Here is a 25,205-nt window from a genome sequence, read left to right as displayed (position 1 = left end):
AACACAAAGAAATGTAAGCGCATTGCTGAGGCCCATTAGTAAGGTAACAGGAGCTATCAGTGCACTTTCAGGCAAAGTGGAAATGAAATAAAGGCTGTCAATGGTAAATGAACATATATCCTGTTTTATCTTTTACAATATATCACTCGATGCCTTGCTGCTTGCTGAAGCTTTTAGAGGTTCGCTGAGCCATCGAGGGGTCCTCTTTGTTTTGCTGCACTGCTCCTGAATTTTTCATAACATAGTCATTTGCAGATGCAAGTAGATAAATTAGCACGACAAATGGTGTTAAATCGCATAATCGTGCTGATTGATTTCCAGTTAACATGCGCAATGTAAAGATGCCTTATGGTGTTCCCTTGTCAGAAAACCGAATGAATGTCAAAGCAAACCCACAGTTGCTGTCTGTGCGGAGTTTGTACGTTCTCCCCGTGACCTGTGTGAGTTTTCTCCGAAGATCTTCAGTTTCCTCCCACACTCCAAAGACATACAGGTTTGTATGTTAATTGGCTTGGTATAAATGTAAATTGTCCTTAGTGTGCGTAAGATAGTGTTAATGTGCAGGGACCACTGTTCATTGCGGACTCAGTGGGCTGAAAGGCTTGTTTCTGCGCTGTATCTCTACACGGGGCGGCACGGTAGCGCAGCGGTAGAGTTGCTGCTTTACAGCGAATGCAGCGCCGGAGACTCAGGTTCGATACTGACTACGGGTGCTGCACTGTAAGGAGTTTGTACGTTCTCCCCGTGACCTGCGTGGGTTTTCTCCGAGATCTTCGGTTTCCTCCCACACTCCAAAGACGTACAGGTATGTAGGTTAATTGGCTGGGTAAATGTAAAAATTGTCCCTAGTGGGTGTAGGATAGTGTTAATGTGCGGGGATCGCTGGGCGGCACGGACTTGGAGGGCCGAAAAGGCCTGTTTCCGGCTGTATATATATGATATGATAAACTAAACTCATTATCTCATTTCTCCCTTAAGGTAGTGTCTTAGATCCTATTCACATCTAACTAAGAGGGCAAATTGGTTTTCATTCACATACCTCCAGATTCACAAATAGTTTCATCCCAGCTGTTCTCAGGCAACTGAACCGTCTTAACACCAACTAGAGCATGGTCCTGACCTCCCATTTACTTCGTTGTAGACCTTCAAAATATCTTTAATTGCACTTTACTGTACTGTATCTTGCACTAAATGTTATTCCCTTCATCATGTATCTGCACACTGTGGATGGCTTGATTGTAACCACGCATAGTCTTTCCACTGACTGGTTAGCATGCGGCAAAAGCTTTTCATTATACCTCGGTACACATGACAATAAATTACACGAAACAATTATCAGGTCAGGCAGCATCTGTGAACAAAGAAACAGAATATATGTGCAAAGCACAAAGTGCTGGAGTAACTCAACAGTTCAGGCAGCATTTGTGCAGGACATGGGTAGGCGATATTTTGGGTCTGGAACCTTCTTCAGACTCAACAAAATTAATATTCCACGTTAAGGATAGTTTGTCTTAAGAAAATTTGAGGAAGGACATTCTTGCTATTGAGGGAGTGAAGCGTAGGTTCACTAGGTTAATTCCAGGAAAGGCGGGACAGTCGTGTGTTGAAAACTGGAGCGACTGGGCTTGTATACACTGGAATTTAGAAGGATGAGAGGGGATCTTCTTGAAACATATAAGATTATTAAGGGATTGGACACGCTAGAGGCAGGAAACATGTTCCTAATGTTGGGGGAGTCCAGAACCAGGGGCCACAGTTTAAGAATAAGGGGTAGGCCATTTAGAACGGAGATGAGGAAAAACATTTTCACTCAGAGAGTTGTAAATTTGTGGAATTCTCTGCCTCAGAAGTCAGTGGAGGCCAATTCTCTGGATGCTTTCAAGAGAGAGTTAGATAGAGCTCTTAATGATAGTGTAGTCAGGGGGTATGGGGAGAGGGCAGGAACGGGGTACTGATTGTGGATGATCAGCCATGATCACATTGAATGGCGGTGCTAACTCGAAGGGCCGAATGGCCTACTCCTGCACCTATTGTCTATTGTCTATTGTCTATTGTCTAAAACAATTTTAAGTTACGGAGAGGATGGGGGACGGACGCATAGGACCTAGCATTAGAAGGGAGAAAAGAGGCCCATGAAACTAGGGGAGATACAGATGGAATTGAAGTAAGAAAAAGAGCAGGTTTATTTCAGATTCAAAGATTCAATGATGTTTTATTGTCACATGTGAAATGCTTTGTTCTGCACACAACCCGGTAAAATCATAAAGCGGACTTCAACGAGGCAGTGCACAGGAGACGCCACGTTTCTGGCGCCGACAAAGTTGAAAAGGTCCACCGAGCCGTCTATCTTCTGCCTGCCGCCACACGTGGCAGGAGACGACGTCCCACTGGCCCCACGATTGTTCCTGGCGGCCCCCTTCTGGGTCCCCTTCTGTTCTCGAAGCCTCCCGTCAGGCCCCACTTTTGTTCTCGTCAGCCCCCTTCTGGTCCCCGTTCCTTCTCAGCATCCCCTCCCCCCCTGCTGCGTCCCTCTTTGTTCTCAGCATCCCCTCCCCCCCTGCTGGGTTCCTCTTTGTTTTCAGCATCCCCTCCCCCCCTGCCGCGTCCCCCTTTGTTCTCAGCATCCCCTCCCCCCCCTGCCGCGTCCCTCTTTGTTCTCAGCATCCCCTCCCCCCCCTGCTACGTCCCCCTTCGTTCTCAGCTGCCTCCCGCCCGGTGGCCATCCCACGGGTCCCCTGCGATCTCGACGCTCCGCATCCACCTCCACCTTTGATTTAAACCTCCACCCCCTTCAGGAACGTCGTAGATAGCTTTAAAGCATTTGTGCGTAAATGTATGATTCACGGAAAGCAAAACTGCCGAGAGAGAGGTGCAACTGAGGCGGATAATATAAAGCGCTGTGGTGGTCTCAGTAAACCAAAGCTATTTCCATCGAGGGAGAATTGAGAATTGGAGGAAACTGATTTAAGGTGACTGGCAAAAGTGATTCTTTACATCCAAAATTCACAGTCTGAATGTTGAATGGAAGCAAATTCAATAAGAACTTTTATCACAGGATATTTAAACATTTATTTATTACAACACAGAAGGAGGCCATTCAACCCATCGATCCAGGCTGCCTCCCGGCTGAAGAACCCCTTCAGTCCCGTTACGCTTCCATTAACTTTTAATATAGTTTTTTCTTTCTTTTTTGAGGGCAAATCATTTTTGAAGCTGCCTGCATCAGTGGGGATGAGAAACACTTCCTTCGCCATGATGTGCCTCCCGATAACTGGTGGAAAAAGGATTGGGAGTGAATGGAAGTCACATATAAAATTCTCAATGGCGTTTGAGATACCAGCAAGGACATTATTAAGAAGATGGTGGTGTGTTATAGACAATAGACAATAGGTGCAGGAGGAGGCCATTCGGCCCTTCGAGCCAGCATCGCCATTCAATGTGATCATGGCTGATCATTCTCAATCAGTACCCCGTTCCTGCCTTCTCCCCATACCCCCTGACTCCGCTATCCTTAAGAGCTCTATCTAGCTCTCTCTTGAATCTATTCAGAGAATTGGCCTCCACTGCCCTCTGAGGCAGAGAATTCCACAGATTCACAACTCTCTGACTGAAAAAGTTTTTCCTCATCTCTGTTCTAAATGGCCTACCCCTTATTCTTAAACTGTGGCCCCTGGTTCTGGACTCCCCCAACATTCGGAACATGTTTCCTGCCTCTAATGTGTTGCTTTGTAGAACCTCTGCATCCTACTGCCGTAGATGCTCCCACAATGCTGTTGGGTAGGGAGTTTGGGAGGTTTAGACTCAGCAACTAAGAAGGGACAGTGATACCTTTAATCCTTCAATATTCAACAGTGATTCAATTCAATATTCTTTCCTTTTCTGTTATTCAAGGGCAGCATGGTGGTGCAGCAGTAGAGTTGTTGCCTTACAGCGTCAGAGTCCCAAGTTTGATCCTGACCATGAGTGCCGTCCATACCGAATTTGTACGTTCTCTCCACGGGACCTGCGTGGGTTTTGCCCAGGCGCTCTGGTTTCCTCCCACATTCCAAAGACATACAGGTTTGTAGGCTAATTGACTTGCTATAAATGTAAATTGTCCCTCGTGTGTGTAGGATAGTGTTAGTGTGCGGGGATCATTGGTCGGAACGGACTCGGTGGACCGAATCTCAAAACTAAACTAAACTAAACTAAACATTCAAAAATTGAGCGATTAAATGTTTTAAAAGCAATTCAGGTTTTGAAAGATAAACAAACACCATAATATTGTAATGCACCTGAGAACATTTTTTTCACACAGCGGGTGGTAAGTATATGGAACTAGCTGTCAGAGGAGACACAAAAAGTTGGGGTAACTCAGCGGGTCAGGCAGCATCTCTGGAGAAAAGAAATGGGTGACCCTTTTGGGTCGAGACTGTTGTACTTCGTGGTCCCGGTACCTGTTGTACCTTTAGTGACTCTGGACGGACCACAAGTACACGTGTATAAAAGGTTACAATGCTGGAGCTCAACTCCAGGCTGTTTATTCCGTGGTCATCTGGATCCAGAGTGACCACCCAATCACACCAACCTCTTATATACGCATTCCTGCACATGCAAACAAAGTAGTCCTTGGGATACACAAAGTAGTCCCAGGCAATATCACAACAGAGACCCTTCTTCAGACTGAGAGTCAGAGGAGAGGGAAACAGAGAGGTATGAAGAGGTATATAGGACAAATTAATAAGAGATATGTAAAAGGACAGATCAAAGCCAGCAACAATGATCAAGGAAAGATGGAGCCCACAGAATCAGAATCAGAATCAGAATCAGAATTACCTTTATTGTCATCCAAAAAAACCAACTCTTTTGGACGAGATTTCGTCACCCACAGTCCAACAGTAAGAGCAATAAAATAAGCAATTACACACACAACCACAAACCAACACAAAACAAAAAAAGAAACATCCATCACAGTGAGTCTCCTCCAGTCACCTCCTCACTGTGATGGAAGGCCAGAATGTCTTTTCTCTTCCCCTGCCGTCTTCTCCCGCGGTCAGGCTGTTGAAGTTGCCACGTTCCAGGCCGCGCCGGACGGTGAAAGGTCCGCAGCGGGCCGACCCAAGCCCCGCGATCCGGGGCGGGCGAACACGCTGTCGCTGCCGCTGCCGCTGCACGTCGGGGCGGTCGTAGAAGGTACTAATGAGATTGGCGACAAGGCATAGGCTTGTACTGATTACATAGGTCACAGTGAGCAAGGGCAACTTGCCATTGGCACCAAGTTCTGATGAAATCAGACCTCGTCAGATGCAGCAAACCTCTCTATATTTTTAAATATCTATGATTAACCGAGTTCTATCATTTTCAGACTTAAAATTAGCAATGAGTACATATCTTTTCTTTTGAGAGTAGTTCACCTTCTTGAGTTTCTAAAGTATTTTCCGGTTGATTACACTCATTTGGAGGTTCAATGATGAGATACTTATTTAGCTTTCCTTTAGCCATTCCGAATAAGGTGAACCACAAGGATTGAAGGTTTTGCCTCAGTAACGCTGAACTGCAGTGTTCTTCCCTAATAGCTATTTATGCACAGTTTCAATGTGAACTAACTCTTATATTTGGATGTATAATTAGTGGACTCTGCTATGCTTTATTTTTAAAGTCGTAGATGAAGCAACCTCCTACTGAGATAATCCCTTTCTCTGACAAAATTGACTTATGAATTGTATGGGATATTATTAAGTACCAATTTCAATAATGTAGAGTGAGAATTAGGAAATCATTTATGTATTGCATAAATTTGACATAATCTGCTGAGTTGAAAGGGGAAAAAAACTGCAGATGCTGGTTTAAATCGAAGGTAGAAACAAAATGCTGGAGTAACTCAACAGGTCAGGCAGCATCTTGGAGAGAAGGAATGGGTGACACAAAACATTGGAGTAACTCAGCGGGTCAGGCAGCATCTCAGGAGAGAAGGAATGGGTGACATAAAATGCTGGAGTAACTCAGTGGGTCAGGCATCAGTCTGAAGAAGGGTCTCCTCCCGAAACGTCACCTATTCCTTCTCTCCTGCTTTGTTGATATGTTCAGTATTGGTAATAGTGCCCTGATATTCTATCACCTGGCAATATTTGTCACATATACAGTGTCCTAAAACCTGGAATCTCCAGTCTATATGATGTTTGTACGTTCTCCCCGTGACCTGTGTGGATTTTCTACGGGATCTCCGGTTTCCTCCCACACCCCAAAGACGTACAGGTTTGTAGGCTAATTGGCTTGGTATAATGGTAAAATTGTCCCTAGTGTGTGTAGGATAGTGTTCGTGTTCAGGGATCGCTAATTGGCATGGACTCAGTGGGCCGAAGGTCCTGTTTCCCTGCTGTATCTATAAACTAAACTAAAACTAAAATATAGACAATAGACAATAGACAATAGGTGCAGGAGTAGGCCATTCGGCCCTTTGAGCCAGCACCGCCATTCAATGTGATCATGGCTGATCATTCTCAATCAGTACCCCGTTCCTGCTTTCTCCCCATACCCCCTGACTCCGCTATCCTTAAGAGCTCTATCTAGCTCTCTCTTGAATGTATTTAGAGAATTGGCCTCCACTGCCCTCTGAGGCAGAGAATTCCACAGATTCACAACTCTCTGACTAAAAAAGTTTTTCCTCATCTCTGTTCTAAATGGCCTACCCCTTATTCTTAAACTGTGGCCCCTGGTTCTGGACTCCCCCAACATTGGGAACATGTTTCCTGCCTCTAACGTGTCCAACCCCTTAATAATCTTATACGTTTCGATAAGATCCCCTCTCATCCTTCTAAATTCCAGTGTATTTAGAAGTGTGGTGAAGCCATTAACACCAAATATCCCTGGAATATGATTCTGGAGTGCTGATTTAGAGGTACACATTAGACTTTAGAAATACAGAGTGGAAACAGGTCCTTTGGCCCACTGAGTCCATGCCAACCAGCGATCACCCCGTACAATAGCACTACCCTACACACTAGGGACAATTTACAATTTTAACAATGCCAAATAACCTGCAAACCTGCATCTTTTTGGAATGTGAGATGAAACTGGAGCATCCCGAGAAAACCCACGTAGTCACAGGGAGAACGTGCAAACTCCACAGGGACAGCACCCGAGGTCAGGATCGAACCCAGGTCTCTGGCGCTGTGAGGCAGTAACTCTATCAGCTACACATCTGTGCCACCACCGTGCCACTGTGGTGCCCTTTTGTACAAAGAGGCAGGAAAGTGAAGCTGAGGCTTAGATCAGACCCGCCCAACAAAGTTTTTCAGCGTTTCTCGATTACATGACAATAATAAATCAAAGACCAGTTTCGATACCATGATGTTATTGAATGTTTTCATTCACATACAGGCTCTCGGGACCAGATGATCTACCCCTCAGAATAAAAAGACGTACCTTTCGAAAGGAGATGAGGAAGAATTTCTTTAGTCAGAGACTGGCGAATCTGTGAAATTCATTGATGCAGACGGCTGTGGAGGCCAAGACAATAGGTACCTTTAAGGTGTAGATTGACAGATTCTTGATTAGCAAAGGTGTAGGGGGTTATGGGGAGAATGGGGTTGGAAGATAGATCAGCCACGATTGAATGGCGGAGTAGACCTGATGGGCCGAATGGCCTAATTCTGCTCCTATAACTTATGAACTTATGAACTTGTGCTGCTTTTTCCTCTTGTTCTTATTATACATCTCTTTGGGTGCACTGGAAACACTTCACAATGTTGGAAGTTCCTCATTATAAGTGTCAATTCCAGTTAAAGTTCCTGAGGGATCGCAGTAGAAAGGCTTATTTAGGTTTTAAAAAAATGAAAGCTCCTTGTCTTCAGTTTTAAACGAGAGTGATGATCTTGGTTTAACCAGAAGAGTTCAATTACTTTATCAGCTATTTGTAACCTAGTACATAATTAGAAGAGGCCTTCTATAAATAGTATCATGCATTTGTAAAAATTAAATGAAAGACTCTTATTTCTCCCTCATGGCTTGTTATCCTTATAAATGTATTCCGAGAACTTCAGAACAGATGAGGTTTAAATGAGCTGTAACTTGGAAATAAGAAATATTGGCCCAGATTTCATGACTGTGATGATGGTGGAAACCGTCAGCATTTTCCAGCATTACATTACCAAATTGACAGAGACATTCGGAGTGATGCAATAATGCAGATAAATGCAGAAATTTAGAAGCAGTTCTCGTTAATTCCCTTCTCTTCACAGACTTTTATAGTCTTTACCTAGTGTAACTTCCAGGACTCAACGATCTGATGTGAAACTAAGGCATTTATAAGCCATTCCTTATATCGTTTTTATTACATCAAGCGTAATTTAGTAATTGCCTCCTAAGGCATGATTACGATTTAGCATCCTCTCTGTCATAATAAATAATGATATATGTGTGGGTTATAATTCCCTTGGTTCAATGGGCTGCACAGTGGCGTGGCACGGCGGTAGAGTTGCTGCCTTACAGTGCAAGAGACCTGGGTTTGATTCTGACCACGGGTGCTGTCTGTACAGAGATTGTACGTTCCTCCCCCTGGGACCACGTGGGTTTTCTCCGGGGGCTCTGGTTTCCTCCCACATTCCACAGATGTGCAGGTTTTTAGGTTGATTAGCTTCTGTAAATTGTCCCTATTCTATTTTCCAGACAAATTATCTCAACACTTTTGGTGCAGTTAAAAATGAATAGCCACAGCAAACTAAAGAGAACATATATAGGCTATTTAGAAGTCTATCCATGAGAGCAATTCTCCTAGTCTAACACAAGAATTCATATACAAACACTGGACTGTAATCAGAAGACTAGTGATTTGGAGGTGCTTCAGTTTCCTCCCACATTCCAAAGACGTGCGGGTTTGTAGGTTAATTGGCCCTCTGTAAATTTATCTAGGGTGTAGAGAGTGTGCGTTAAAGTGGGATAAGATGGAACTAGTGAGAACGGACGATTAATGGTCGGCACGAACTCGGTGAGCTGACGAGCCTGTTTCCATGCTGAATCTCCAAACTATACTAAACGAAACTAAGTAAGCTGTGGAGATATTTTCTGTTCGTAAATTTTTATCTTTCCACCACGGCTGCATGTTTCAGCTACTCTTCAGCTAAGCTCATCACCTGTCTTAATGCCTCATCTGAGTCAGCAACAAAGTAGATGGCACCATCAAGACGCACATATAGGACATTTTGTTATGCTCATTGTGCTACTTCAATGCAGTCTGATGTCATGCCAATGATATCTGTCTGAAACGGTCATACCTACTCAGTGAATGTGCTTTGTCAGTTGCCAAGTGAGCGAACAAACCTCTTACAATCCATTACAGGCCAAGTATTAAAACTCAAAGTGTTATCTAAGTTCTGAATTTTTGTTCCACGTGTGAAGCTTTAATCAACAAGAATATAAAAGAAAGGAATAAATATGCTTTCTCATTTTTGGAAACTAATTTCTGAGTCATCACTGGGCCAATCTCAACTCTAACAACATTATGGCTTCATCTCATGACAAAGATCTAAGACACAAGGGCCTGGCCAATATTTGACTTTCCATTAATATCACAAAAGCTAAACATTTGTTTATAATCAGACAGGTGTTTGTAAAAAGTTGCTGTAATAAATTTAACAGCCATTTTTCCTACGATATTTATGAGGATGTTGCCAGGATACGAGGGCCTGAGCTATAGAGGGAGGTTGAGCAGGTTAGGACTCTATTCCTTGGAGTGCAAGTAGATGAGGGCAGATTTTATAGGTGTACAAAATCATAAAAGGAATAGATTGGGCAGACGCACAGATTCTCTTGCCCAGAGTAGGGGAATTGAGAACCAGAGGACATAGTTTAAGATGAGGGGGGAAGTATTTAATAGGAATCTGAGGAGTACTTTTCACACAAAGGGTGGTGGCTGTATGGAACGAGCTGCCAGAGTGGGTAGTTGAGGCAGGTACTATCGCAATGTTTAAGAAACAATTAGATAGGTACATGTATAGGACAGGTTATGGGGATATGGGCCAAATGCAGGCAGGTAGAAATAATGCAGATGGGACATGTTGGCCAGTGTGGGCAAGTTGGGCCACAGGGCCTATTTCCATGCTGTAAGACTCTATGACTCAATGACTCTATAATATAAACCATTGAACCATTATTGCACTTCAAAAGCATCTTGTTACCTCTAAAATGGCTTCTACGGCTTTACAAATGACGCGGACGAATTGTCTCCTGATTAGTAGCCATAAACATGCTCGAAAATCAGGTCAGCATGTTATCTCATTTTCAAATAAATATATTTCATTGACTTTAAAAAATGGGTTGCAAAGATAGAGTAAAATGCGTTGATATTTGGTGTTTAGTGTAATCGTTAAATGTCTAGATTGCTTTTCAATGGAAGTTATTACAGAGAGAGTGAGCGGTGGGTGCCTGGAATGTACTGCCAGTGTTGCGATCGGGGCATTTAAGAGGCTTTTATTTGGTGCATAAATATGCAGGGAATGGAGGGACACAGATCATATGCAGGCAGAGAAGATTCATTTAACTTGGCATTATAGTACCCTAGTATGTGAGGACAAAGGACCTGGTCTCGGACATGGTGGTCTGCAGCACTGGGGTTCCGCAGGGAACAGTGCTAGCTCCATTCTAGTTCACCCTGTACACTGCGGACTTCAGGCACAGCTCTGCAAACTCCTATCTACAGAGGTTCTCTGATGACTCTGCCATCGTCGGCCTCATCACGGGCAACGAGGACAGGGCGTACAGAGAACTGATCAAGGAGTTTGTGGACTGGTGCCAGCGGAACTGCCTCCGGATCAACGCAAGGAAAACCAGGGAGATGATGGTAGATTTCCGCAGGCGCAGCCAGGTCCTCCCGACACTGGTGAACATCCAGGGAATGGACATCAAGAGGGTGGATTCTTATAAGTACCTGGGTGTCTACCTCAACAATAAACTGGACTGGACTGAAAACACCGATGCTCTATACTGAAAGGGCCAGAGCAGACGTTATCTGCTAAGGAGACTCAGGTCCTTTGGAGTGCAGGGGGCACTCCTAAGGACCTTCTACAACACGGTGGTTGCATCGGCCATCTTCTATGGAGTGGTCTGCTGGAGCAGCAGCATCTCAGCGGCGGAAGGGAAGAGACTCGACAAGCTGGTCAGGAAGGCCAGCTCTGCCCTGGGTTGCCCCCTCGACTCAGTGCAGGTGGTGGGAGAGAGGAGGATGATGGCAAAGCTAAACATCGCGGCTGGACAACGACTCCCACCCCATGCAGGACACTGTCACTGCACTGAGTAGCTCCTTCGGTGACAGACTCCTTCACCCCAAGTGCATGAAGGAGAGATATAGGAGGTCCTTCCTTCCCACTGCTGTGAGACTTCACAACCAGCACTGCTCCCAGCAGACGAGTCAACAATAACAGCTAAGAACACACGGAAAACTGATGACAATTTATGTATCTTCTATTTATAATGAATGATCTCGTGCTCTCTTGTTACCCACTTTGTTGCTGTAACACTGTAAATTTCCCCGATATGGGGCGAATAAAGGAATATATTATTATTATTATTATTATTATAGAAACATAGAGACATAGAAAATAGGTGCAGGAGTAGGCCATTCGGCCCTTCGAGCCTGCACCGCCATTCAATATGATCATGGCTGATCATCCAACTCAGTATCCCATACCTGCCTTCTCTCCATACCCCCTGATCCCTTTAGCCACAAGGGCCACATCTAACTCCCTCTTAAATATAGCCAATGAACTGGCCTCAACTACCTTCTGTGGCAGAGAATTCCACAGATTCACCACTCTCTGTGTGAAAAAAAACGTTCTCATCTCGGTCCTAAAAGACTTCCCCCTTATCCTTAAACTGTGACCCCTTGTTCTGGACTTCCCCAACACCGGGAACAATCTTCCTGCATCTAGCCTGTCCAACCCCTTAAGAATTTTGTAAGTTTCTATAAGATCCCCCCTCAATCTTCTAAATTCCAGCGAGTACAAGCCGAGTCTATCCAATCTTTCTTCATATGAAAGTCCTGCCATCCCAGGAATCAATCTGGTGAACCTTCTCTGTACTCCCTCTATGGCAAGAATGTCTTTCCTCAGATTAGGAGACCAAAACTGTACACAATACTCCAGGTGTGGTCTCACCAATGCCCTGTACAACTGCAGCAGAACCTCCCTGCTCCTATACTCCTATTATTATCATGGCATGGACATTGTAGGCCGAAGGATCTGTTCTTGCGCTGTACGGTTCTATGTTCCATGTTCTAAACTGACCTGGTTCCCAGTGTGAAATGTCACCTACCTATTTCCTGCAGATATGCTGCCTGACTCACTGAGTGCTAGAGGAACTCAAGTGGGTCAGGCAGCATCTGAGGAGGGAATAGATTGTGTAGGAAGGAACTGCAGATGTTGGTTTACTCTGAAAATAGACACTAAATGACCTGCTGGAGAAACTCAGCAGGTCAGGCAGCATCTCTGAAGAAAAGGAATAGGTGACATTTCGGGTCAAAACCCTTCTTGAGACTGAGGACAAAGGCTCAGAAAGGTTTCGACCCGAAACATCACCTATTCCTTTTCTCCAGAGATGCTGCCTGACCAGCTGAGACACTCTGGCATTTGGTGTCTATCTTCGAGGGAACAGTTAGGCCATGTTTTTGGCCGGGAAATGGTGTCTATCCATTTCCCTCCTCAGATGCTGCCTGACCCGCTGAGTTTCCTCCAGTGCTTTTCTGATTTGATGAAGGTTCCTGCGTCTGCAGTCTCAGTGGCTCCATGAACAAAAGGCTCTCACTCCTGAGTCGTGACACCACCCGGCAGATGTTTCCATTCTGATTCAGGCTCCAGGAGGGAAGATATAAGAAAATAACTGCAGATGCTGGTATAAATCGATTTATTCACAAAATGCTGGAGTAACAGCAGGTCAGGCAGCATCTCGGGAGAGAAGGAATGGGTGACGTTTCGGGTCGAGACCCTTCTTCAGTCTGTGAGGGTCTGAAGAAGGGTCTCGACCCGAAACGTTACCCATTCCTTCTCTCCCGAGATGCTGCCTGACCTGCTGAGTTACTCCAGCATTTTGTGAATAAATCCAGGAGGGAAGAGACATGTCTCCAGCTCAGCTGTCCTGGCAATTATTGCTCTTCCTCACCTGGGAAGGCAGCCAGTGCAGTGTTTAATCACTCAATCAGCCAAGTCGCATTTTTCCGATGACATGGCAGCCAATGACTCTGGCAGCGAGCCCATGCTTCCAATGCACAGGAGCTTCTGCCCCCGATGCACGCTGCAGATCAGCAGATGAGAGCCGTTTGTCCCTCAAAGCTGCCTTCCCTTCGAACCTTATTGTGTGACAGTAACCATGCTGTGTCCAGCATGTGTTCAGACCAGCTGCCTCACGTGGCTCTCTCAGTGGAGCCACTCAGCAACAAAACCAGATATAAATAACATCCGGTGTGAACATCAAACTGTGGCCCGAGTCTTCAATGCTGCCTAAAGCAAATTTAAACTGACAAACTGATGAGAGGTGCAGGAAGGAAGTGCAGATGCTGGTCTACACCGAAGATAGACACAAAGTGCTGGAGTAACTCAGCAGGCCAGGCAGCATCTCTGGAGAAAAGGAATGGGTGACGTTTCGGGTCGAGACCCTTCTTCAGACCTAATAAGAAGGATTACTAAACTAATAAGGATTTGTCAAGTGGACTAAAAAATGTGCACCTTTTGAAAATTGGTACACTGCATAAATTGTGCACTGCGGACAGCTTGATAGTAACCATGTGTATATTCTTCTCTTTAACTGGATAGCACACAAACAGAAGCCTTTCATGGTACCTCGGTAAACGTGACCATAATAAACTAAAGTTGCAATGCACTGGTACAGGATGTCAGTTTCGAACGCAGGGACAATTAGGGGCAGTAATTGTCCTTGTGGGCCTTGAAGCTACTCTTGTTCATTAAAAAGTGGCTGATCTTCCAGTAGAAACATTTTGTCATACCTTCGATTTGTACCAGCATCTGCAGTTATTTTCCTACGTTCCTTGCAGTAGAAACAAATAACTGCAGATGCTGGTTAATATAGTAAAAGACACAAAGTGCTGGAGTAACTCAGCAGTTCAGGCAGCATCTCAGGAGAATGTGGATAGGTGATGTTTCAGGTCGAGACCCATCCTGAAACGTCACCTATCCATGTTCTCCAGAAATGCTGCCAGACCTGCTGAGTTACTCCTGGACTTTGTGTCCTTTTGCAGCTGTTCTACCTCAGTGCTATTTTCCCGTGCCATCCCCATATACCTTGATTCCCTTTATATCTGAAAATCTATTGTGGCCATGATATTGTACACCATGAAAATGTTGGACCTTGCTCAAGGCATACTGATGCCCAAAGGAACCTACTGATGATTGTGCACGAATTAATAAGGCCAAATTTCAGATGAAGTAAATAAATTAAATAATACGTTATCCTTTATTACGAGAGGTTTGCATTACAGAAGTAAGAAAGTCTTATCACAATTGTAGGAGGCCTCGATTGAGACTCCATCTGAACTACTGCTTATAGCTTTGGAATCCTTGCACAAGAAGGCATGTACTTGCACAACGAAAGAGCGCAGAGAAAATTTACAAGGATGTTGCCAGGACTTCAAGGCCTGAGCGAGAGAGAGAGGTATAGCAAGCAAGAAAGGATGAGGGGGTGATCTTGTAGAGGTGTATAAGATCACGACGGGCACAGATGGAGTGAATGCGCAGAGTCTTTTACCCACATGAGGAGAATCAAGCTGCAGAGAACAGATGTTTAAGGTGAGAGAGGAAATATTTAGAATGGAACCCGAGGGACAACTTTTTCATACAGAGTGTGGTGAGTATATGGAATGAGCTGCCAGAGGGGGTAGTTGGGGCAGGTACTATAACAACATTTAAAAAACATTTGGGCAGGTACATGGATAGGATATGTTTAGAGGGATATGGGCCAAATGCAGGCAGGTGGGACGTATAGATGGGGCATCTTGGTCAGCATGAGCTAGTTGAGCCGAAGGAGCTGTTTCCAAGCTGTATGGCATCTATCACTCCATGAATCACGAACAATAAAAGTCCCCCATCGACCCACTAAAACAAGCATCAAGCCTTTTTAATGTACAGATTCCTGGCCAGACACCACACTAAAACCTGAATATTGTGACTTTTGCCAGGGTTGGCCCTGCAACATTCATTTTCAGATGCACTGAATGTAATCTCATCAGTGCTTCTCATACGGCTACTGCAAGGCAAAGCTGAAGAGGTACTATTTCTGCAGAATGGAACTTCTCTGCAAGGATCAGTAAGGATAGGCAGGGATTTACGTGTCATTTATTCATTTGTTTATATGGGATTGTTGGAAGGCCAACATTGATCATTTATTAAAAGCCCACACTTGTTCCTGAGATGATGGTGATTAGACTTTAGACCATTACTTCAGACTTTTAGACTTCAGAGATGCAACCCAGAAACAGGCCCTTCGGCCCACCGAGTCCGCGATGGCCAGCGATCACCCTGTACACTGGCACTATCCTACGCACTAAGAACAATTTACAATTTATTTTAGCAAAGCTAATTAACCTACACACCTGCACGTCGTTGGAGTGTGGGAGGAAACCAGAGCACCTGGAGAAAACCCACGCGGTCACAAAGGTGAACAAAACTGAACAGAATGCCCCAAATGCAACCTTCCCATCTTCTTGTGCAACTTTAACTTAACATTCTAAGTCTATACTGATGCAGGCCTAAGTGGACAAGAAAGTCTTCTTGTCCACCCTATTAACCTGTGTGTTATTTTCAGGAAACCATGTCCCTGCATTCTTTAAAAGAATAGGAAATTGTCCATTTAAATGTCATTGTAGGCATTTTCAATCTGGAAAGTTAGTCTAATTGATCTCCATTTCACTGGACACTGATTGATGCATACCTCTGGGCTTCTTTTCCTTGTTAATTTTGCTGGTTGTAAAAGCCTTCAGCTTTATTCACGAAGGAAGGTATCACAAAATGCTGGAGTAACTCAGCAGGTCAGGCAGCATCTCTGGAGAGAGGGAATGGGTGACGTTTCGGGTCGAGACCCTTCTTCAGCTTTATTCACAGTTGATGATAGAGGGCGGCACGGTGGCGCAGTGGGAGAGTTGCTGCCTTACAGCACCAGAGACCCGGGTTCGATCCTGACGACGGGTGCTGTCTTTACGGAGTTTGCACGTTCTCCCTGTGACCTGGGTGGGTTTTCTCCGGTTTCCTACCACACTCCAAAGATGCACAGGTTTGAAGGTTAATTGACTATTGTAAATTGTCCGTAATGTATAGGATGATGCTAGTGTTTAGGGTGATCGCTGGAAGGCACGGATCCGGTGGGCTGATGGGCCTGTTTCCACGCTGTATCTCCAAATCTAAAGATGAATTTCTCGGTGTAGCAGCCTTTTGTAAATCCCTCAGTTGCAGGATCAAAGGATTATGTTTAATTTCGCAGGACTTGAGTTCCCATTAGGTCTCTGATATCAGTGTTCTGTTTTGAGAAGGACTGACAACCTACAGATCGGAAATCATCTGATCTAATCCTGATGGGAAGATCACCGTCCTTTCAAAACCAACCGCCTGTGCATCAGGAATTGTTGACTTTGTTTTATGTTGTCACTGGAGAGTTGTTAGATGGTTTGAAGTTAATGCTGACTGTTTGAAAGTCATCACACTCGGTGTCTCTCTGTTTGTTTTGCAACCATATGGTGCATTGAAGTCTTCATGGAATGCCAATGTCTGCACCAACTCAGTGCTTGAACTCTGCTCATTAACCTCCTCAGATTCACATCAAGGTCATTGCCACAGCTCAGCCTGAAGTTTTAACTTGATCGGGTCAATTGATGGCAGTGTTAAATTGCAGAAATGGATTGATGCTCCTGTCTAACACGTTTAACAGAGGAATCCCTGTACAACTGTTTTATGAGTAGGGCCTCCACTTACTCTATAACAATGCAGCTTACTTTAGTTTAGTTTACTTTAGTTTAGTTTTGTGGCACAGCGCGAAAACAGGCCCTAAAGCCCACCGTGTCCATGCCAACCAGCAATCGCCCATGCACTGGTTCTATCCTACATGCTAGGGACAATTTACAGAGGACAATTAATCTACAAACCTGTACGTCTTTGGAGTTTGGGAGGAAACCAGAGCACCCGGAGAATAACCCACGCGGTCACAGGCGTACAAACTCCATACAGACAGCAGCCATAGTCAGAATTGAACCCGTGTCTCTGGCGATGTAAGGCAGCAGCTCTACCATTGCACCACCATGCCACCCTGGTATGCCCTGTGTCTTGAGATGCCTGTTGTACGTTAGTCCAAGTTTCAGAAAAGGTTGGGGGACAGGAAAACCCACGCGGTCACGAGGAGAACGTAAAAACTCCACACAGACAGCACCCATAGTCAGGATCCGAACCTGGGTCTCTGGTGCTGTAAGGCAGCAACTCTACTGCCGCGCCACTGTGCCCCCCAACACTGCCTCGAGTAAGGAATTCTCTTCAAACTGAATTGAATGATTCATCCAGGATCAGGCTCAGGTGCATTCTCAATTTATTACACAGATACTAAAAATACTGTGACATTAAACGATAAACTCATGCAACCTGTCTCCAGCATCCAAAGTGATTAAACTCATTTTTTGTTGGGTGTTGGGCTGTTACAGATCCCGTTTTACAGGCTGTTTCTAAAACTCCAATGAGTCTGTAGGAAAGAACTGCAGATGCTGGTTTAAATCAAAAGTATGACAAAATGCTGGAGTAACTCAGCGGGGCAGGCAGCATCTCTGGAGAGAAGGAATGGGTGACATTTCGGGTCGAAACCCTTCTTCAGACTGAAGAAGTGTCATATAATATTTGGCATATAATAATACGTGTCATATAATGAATGTCTGGTGGTGAAACCTACTGAAGGACAAACCTTTTCCCAGTGAGTATAACTTGTGGTACATGCCTATGAAGGGATAATAAAACCATATTTCTCCAGATTAAGTTGACCCTTGTGAAAATTGTTCCATGGTTTTGTATCAAGCACATCCATTCTGACCACGGCATTGACTGCCCTGGTACTGACCAAGTCAAACTCACCATCCATCCCAAAAACGAGGGTGCAGCCTGCCTCAACCACTTCCTCTGGCACTTTGTAACAAATATGTACTACCCTCTGTGTGGAAAAGTTGCCCCTCAAGTACCCCTTTCAACTGAAAGCTATGCTCTCTACTTGTTGATTCCCCAACCATCTTGACCTCCCCACCATCAAAGGGATTTATAGGAGTTGCTGCCTCAAAAAGGCAGCCAGCATCATCAGAGACTCAAACCACATTGGTCACACTCTCATATCATTCCTGCCATCAGGGAAGAAGGTATTGGAGTCAGCAAACTGTAATATCCAGGTTCAGGAACAGCTCCTTCCCTACAAACATCAGGCTATCAAACACTGCAACCTCCAAATAGGCTCTGAACAACATAGACTTGAGGGCATTATTCTTGACTTTGCACTGCTGTTGTCTGTTTATTTGTCTATTTTTTAATATACGATGCACTGAACTTTTTTTGTAGTTTATTATGGGTTTTACAGAGTACTATGTTTATATATCTGTTATGCTGCTGCAAGTAAGAGTTTCATTGCTCTCTTTTGGGACATATGATAATAAAACACTCTTGACTCTTGATAGATGACCTCTTCTCCTCTGTCTGTTTGAGTACAACACGAGGATTTATTTCACGATACGATACGATAGGATAGAGCTTTATTTATCCCAGGGGAGAAAATGTTCTGTCAAACAGTCATAAAACACACCAAGATACACACGAAACATGAGATTAAAGTGATGAGTGGATGTGGATTGGGGATGTGCAAAGATTTGGGGAGGGGGGGAAGGGGAGTCAGTCTACCTCATGACAGAAAGGGGAATAGTTGCACAGTTTGATAGCCACAGGGAAAAAGGATCTTCTGTGGCATTCTGTGCTGCATCTTGGTGGAACCAGTCTGTTGCTGAAGGTCCCCTCGGGTTGACCTGTGTGTCAAGGAGGGGGTGAGCTGCATTGTCCACAGCTGCTCCTCAGTTTGAGGAGCATCCTCCCCTCCAAGACCACCTCCAATGAATCCAACTCCACCCCCAGTAGCGAGCCAGCCTGCCCGAAGTGCTTATTCTCGACTGAGCTTGTTTCTATTCTGCTTTGAGGCCTTTTCTTTAAATGTCAGTTTTCTTCACAGTTGTCTACCACACAGAAACCTTAAGGAACGTTGACAGTCAGGGAGGTGGAGAGAAAATATAAATAAATCCCTCTGCTCCAATTGTGTAAAGTTTGAACAAGTTAATGTGCCCTGACACTTCATAAATACAGCAGAGGCGCAATTCCTAAACTGTTCACCTGTCTGACAAAAGATTGCATGGCATTATTTATTTCAGTGTTAAACAATTGAAAGTCTACTTACCATGGAGTGAAATGTGATAACGACTATTTCTAGCTTATTTAACATCACTTTGCGAATTCAACTGGGCGACTTGTAATAGAAGTTGGTTTCCTGCAGAGATGGGATCAACCAAGCATAGTTGCAGTAATTATTGGACCTTTAACTGCTCCTCATTTGGGTCAGCACAGTGGCGCAGCGGTAGAGTTGCTGCCTCACAGCGCTAGAGGCCCGGCTTCCATCCTGACTATGGGTGCTATCTGTGCGGAGTTTGCACGTTTTTCCCTGTGACCGTGTGGGTTTTCTCCAGGTGCTCCGCTTTCCTCCCAAACTCCAAAGACGTGCAGCTTTGTAGGTGAATGGGCTTCTGCAAACTGAAAATTGCCCCTCTTGTACAGGATAGTTCCAGTGTACGGGGTGATCACAAGTTGTCGTGGACTCAGTGGGCTGATGTTTGTATCTCTTAGGACCCACGTTTTTCAAGGTATTGTCTCTTGGCATCCGTAATGGCTTTGCGAAGGTCATGGTGAACTTGCTTGTTCAGCTCAGGATCGTTTGACTTGTATGTACTTGTCAGCAGTCTGCAATTGAAACCTCAACTTGCTAACCCATAGACTGCAATCAGCAAGTATAGGCAACAAAACATACCCCACAATAATTTTCAATGCTAGTGCTCCATAAGGTTGTGTCCTCAGCCCCTTACTGTACCTTGTGCAGACTTATGAATTTGCAGGAATCATCTGCTCTCACTCCATTTACAAGTTTGCTGTCCAGCCTGAAGAAGCCTCCGACAAGGTCCCACATAGGAGATTAGTGGGCAAGATTAGAGCACATGGTATTGGGGGTAGGGTGCTGACATGGATAGAAAATTGGTTGGCAGATAGAAAGCAAAGAGTGGGGAAAAACGGGTCCCTTTCAGAATGGCAGGCACTGACTAGTGGGGTACCGCAAGGCTCGGTGCTGGCACCACAGTTATTTACAATATACATTAATGACTTGGATGAAGGGATTAAAAGTAACATTGGCAAATTTGCAGATGACACAAAGCTGGGTGGCAGTGTGAATTGTGAGGAGGATGCTAAGAGCTTGCAGGGTGATTTGGACAGGCTGTGTGAGTGGGCAGATACTTGGCAGATGCAGTTTAATGTGGATAAGTGTGAGGTTGTCCACTTTGGTGATAAGAATAGGAAGGCAGATTATTATCTGAATAGTGTCGTTAGGAAAAGGGAACGTACAACGAGATCTGGGTGTCCTCGTGCACCAGTCACAGATAGGAAGCATGCAGGTACAGCAGGCAGTGAAGAAAGCCATTGGAATGTTGGCCTTCATAACAAGAGGAGTTGAGTATAGGAGCAAAGAGATCCTTCTGCAGTTGTACAGGGCCCTAGTGAGACCGCACCTGGAGTATTGTGTGCAGTTTTGATCTCCAAATTTGAGGAAGGATTTTCTTGCTATTGTGGGTGTGCAGTGTAGGTTCACTAGGTTAATTCACGGAGTGGGGGGACTGTCGTATGTTGAAAGACTGGAGCGACTAGGCTTGTATACACTGGAATTTAGAAGGATGAAAGGGGATCCTATTGAAACATATAAGATTATTAAGGGGTTGGACACGTTGGAGGCATGAAACATGTTCCCAATGTTGGGGGAGTCCAGAAACAGGGGCCACAGTTTAAGAATAAGGGGTAGGCCATTTAGAACGGAGATGAGGAAAAACTTTTTTCAGTCAGAGTGTTGTAAATCTGTGGAATTCTCTGCCTCAGAGGGCAGTGGAGGCCAATTCTCTGGATGCTTTCAAGAGAGAGCTAAATAGAGCTCTTAAAGATAGCGGAGTCAAGGAGTATGGGGAAAAGGCAGGAATGGGGTACTGATTGTGAATGATCAGCCATGATCACATTGAATGGTGGTGCTGGCTCGAAGGGCCGAATAGCCCACTCCTGCACCTATTGTCTATTGTCTATTGTCTATTGACCCGAAATGTCACCTATTCCTTTTCTCCAGAGATACTGCCTGACCCGTTGAGTTACTCCAGCATTTTGTGTCTATCTGCCTGAAGTAGAACTTGTACCTCCATTTACAAGTTCACAAGTTATAGGAGTAGAACTAGGCCATTCAACCCATCGAGTCCACCCCACCATTCAATCGTGGTTGATCTCTGCCTCCGAATCCGATTTACCTCCCTGGGCTGCAAGAATAATTACAGATAACGCACAGAATCACAGGTCTAAAGTAATTTCAATCTCAAACACCCCAAGTTGGATTGTTAAACGACTGCTCTTGATGTGGAATGTGAAGCAATGGCTGGTAGCTTATCATGTAATAAACGTCGATGCATTCCTGTGATGTTCATAGTGACAGCAAATGCCCTAATTACATGTTGGGAAGTGACATTTCAATTCTTTGAAAATAACCAGCAGCAGCTTTGTGGAGTGTTGTGCTGAAATGTCAGCCGCAATTGTGTTTAGTTGCTTGAGTGAGCTTCAGTCTTCAACAGTCTGACTCACAGATGGGAGATCTGTTTATGTCAACACTGCCCCAATCGTCATTCTCCAACCTTTAAACCAACACTTGTCACATCCTATCCTGGACCTAGTCTGTACTCACCACCCCATCCCCTCATCCGGAGGAATTTCTTTAGTCAGTGACAATAGACAATAGATTTAGATTTAGATTTTAGATTTAGAGATACAGCGCGGAAACAGGCCCTTCGGCCCACCGGGTCCGCGCCGCCCAACGATCCCTGCACATTGACACTATCCTACACCCACTAGGGACAATTTTTACATTTGTCCAGCCAATTAACCTACATACCTGTACGTCTTTGGAGTGTGGGAGGAAACTGAAGATCTCGGAGAAAACCCACGCAGGTCACGGGGAGAACGTACAAACTCCGTACAGACGGCGCCCGTAGTCAGGATCAAACCTGAGTCTCCGGCGCTGCATTCGCTGTAAGGCTGCAACTCTACCGCTGCGCCACCGTGCCGCCCTAGACAATAGACAATAGGTGCAGGAGTAGGCCATTCGGCCCTTCGAGCCAGCACCGCCATTCAATGTGATCATGGCTGATCATTCACAATCAGTACCCCGTTCCTGCCTTCTCCCCATACCCCCTGACTCCACTATGAGTGGTGGGTGGTGTATATATGCGTGGTGAATCTGTGGAATTTATTGCCACAGACAGTTGTGAAGGATAAGCCAATGGATATTTTTAAGGTGGAGATTGATAGAGTCAAGAGTCAAGAATATTGCAAGAGTGTTTTATTGACATATGTTCCAGATAGAACAATGAAATACTTTCTTGCATTCTTGATTAGTATGGGTGCCAGGGATTGTGTGGTGAAGGCAGGAGAATGGGATTTGGAGGGAAAGTTGGGGTTGAGATACATCAGCCAGGATTGAATTGTAGAGTAGACTTGATGGACTGAATGGCTTAATTCTGCTCCTATAACTTATGAATGGAGAAACAAGGAACAGCAGATGCTGGTTAACACCCAAAAGGACACAAATTGTTGGAGTAACTCAGAGAGCCAGGCAGCATTCCCTGGAGAATAAGGATAGGTGACGTTTCGGGTTGAGACTCTTCTTCAGATAGATTGTAGCGAGAAGAAGGTTGGAAAAGGAGAGACGCAGAACAAAGCGTGGCAGGTAATAAGTTGGCAGAGGTGAGGTGGTCTTTGAAAGGCAGATGTTACTATCAAAAACCACCCTCACCTGTGTCCTATCACATTTTGTCCTGCTTCTCCCCTGTTTCAGCTTTCCTCTCCTCACCCAGGATCAGTCTGAAGAAGGGTCTCAACCTAAACATCACCTATCCATGTTCTCCAGAGATGCTGCCTGACCCATTGAGTCTCTCCAGCACTCTGTGAAACATCACCTATCCATGTTCGCCAGAGATGCTGCCTGACCCGCTGAGTTACTCCAGCACTCTGTGAAACGTCACCTATCCATGTTCGCCAGAGATGCTGCCTGACCCGCTGAGTTACTCCAGCACTCTGTGAAACATCACCTATCCATGTTGTCCAGAGATGCTGCCTGACCCGCTGAGTTACTCCAGCACTCTGTGAAACATCACCTATCCATGTTGTCCAGAGATGCTGCCTGACCCGCTGAGTTACTCCAGCATTTTGTGTCTGTCTTCAGCGTAAACCAGCATCTGCAGTTGCTTCTCACATATCTTTCAATCACTCCTCCTTATGGTCCTTCAATTTAGCAAATCAAATTATGATCTTTGAAACACCATCAGACATTCCACCGCATTGAGATACAACATATTTATATCTTGGTGAACTGGACGGTTGTGCATTTCAAATCATGATTAATTTAAAGGCAATGGTCCAAATACAACAGGCAACAGACTCCTAAGTTCATCACACCACAGAATTTGCCTTTAGCTCTTTTCAGCATATGGCTTTACCAGCAGAAAGCCTGTGACACTCATTTGATTTAAATACAGGTTAAACTAATCCCTATTGTGGATTTCTTGATAATATTTACATAAAATTAATGATTTATTTTGGTACCTCCAGCAATATTATCTTCAGAACTGTACCGATGTACAAATATGATTTCCAGGATAGCACAGATTAGATTGCATTAATGTGGTGATGTCTTCAAGCTTATCTGATATCAAATTGCCACGAGTATTTTGTAAACTGATTATTCAATTCAGATTATGTTTAGAATGCTTGGGACGCTCAGAAGGTCAGGCAGCATCCGTGGAGAGACACAATCAGTTAACATTTCTGGTTAGCTATATTTCTGGTGGTGGACGTATCAAAGAAGCTGCCAGAGGAGGTCGTTTAGGCATGGACTATCCCAACATTTAAGAAACAGTTGGACAGATACATGGACAGGACAGGTTTGGAGGGATAAGGACTAAATTCGGGTAGTGCAGCTGGGACATGTTGGCCGGTGTGGGCAAGTTGGGCCGAAGGGCCTGTTTCCACACTGTATGACTCTAAAACTAGAAAAAAGATAGAAATCAAATCTGTTTTAAGATGCAGAAATGATGTTCAGTGGAATTTTAAAACTTCTTAAAATTGAAGCAAATATTTTTTGTTTTAAAGTGGAGAGTGCTTAGGAAATGTCTATCATAAGGTGAAGCCCAAGAGAGACTTAAAAACCAGTGTTGGTGGTGCAAACTGAGAGAGTGTAGAGTTTCAAGATAGAGTGTGGAAACAGGTCCTTTGGCCCACCAAGTCCGTGTCGACCAGCGATCACCCAACGATCGACCAGCGATCACCAGCGATATCCTACATGCTAGAGGCCACTCTAGGGACAATAGTGGAATGAGCGCTGGTGGTGACAGAAGAACAAATGGGCCCAGTGGAAAAACTGGGGTTGGGGCAGTGTCTGCGAATGTTCTTTGAGGGCGGCACAGTGGTGCAGCTGTAGAGCTGCTGCCTTAGAGCACCAGAGACCAGGGTTCGATCCTGACTACAGGTGCTGTCTGTATGGAGTTTGTACATTCTCCCCGTGACCTGCATGGGTTTTCTCCGGGTGCTCTAGTTTGCTCCCACATTTCGAAGACGTGCGGGTTTGTAGGTTAATTGGCTTTTTTAAATTGCCCCTTGTATGTAGGATGTGAAACTGGGATAACATAGAACTAGTGTACAGGTGATCGTTGGTCTGTGCAGACTTGGTGGGCCGAAGGCCCTGTTTCCACGCAGTATCTCTAAATTAAACTAAACTTAACTAAACAAGTGCAAATTAGGAGTGTGGGAGGAAACCAGAGCACACGGAGAAAACCCACGCAGGTCACGGGGAGAATGTACAAACTCCGTGTAGACAGCACCCTTCGT

Source organism: Rhinoraja longicauda, chromosome 20, assembly GCF_053455715.1.
Source record: "Rhinoraja longicauda isolate Sanriku21f chromosome 20, sRhiLon1.1, whole genome shotgun sequence".
Classification (NCBI taxonomy): domain Eukaryota; kingdom Metazoa; phylum Chordata; class Chondrichthyes; order Rajiformes; family Arhynchobatidae; genus Rhinoraja; species Rhinoraja longicauda.
The sequence above is the reverse complement of the archived record's forward strand: the minus strand, read 5'-3'. Positions refer to the sequence as shown.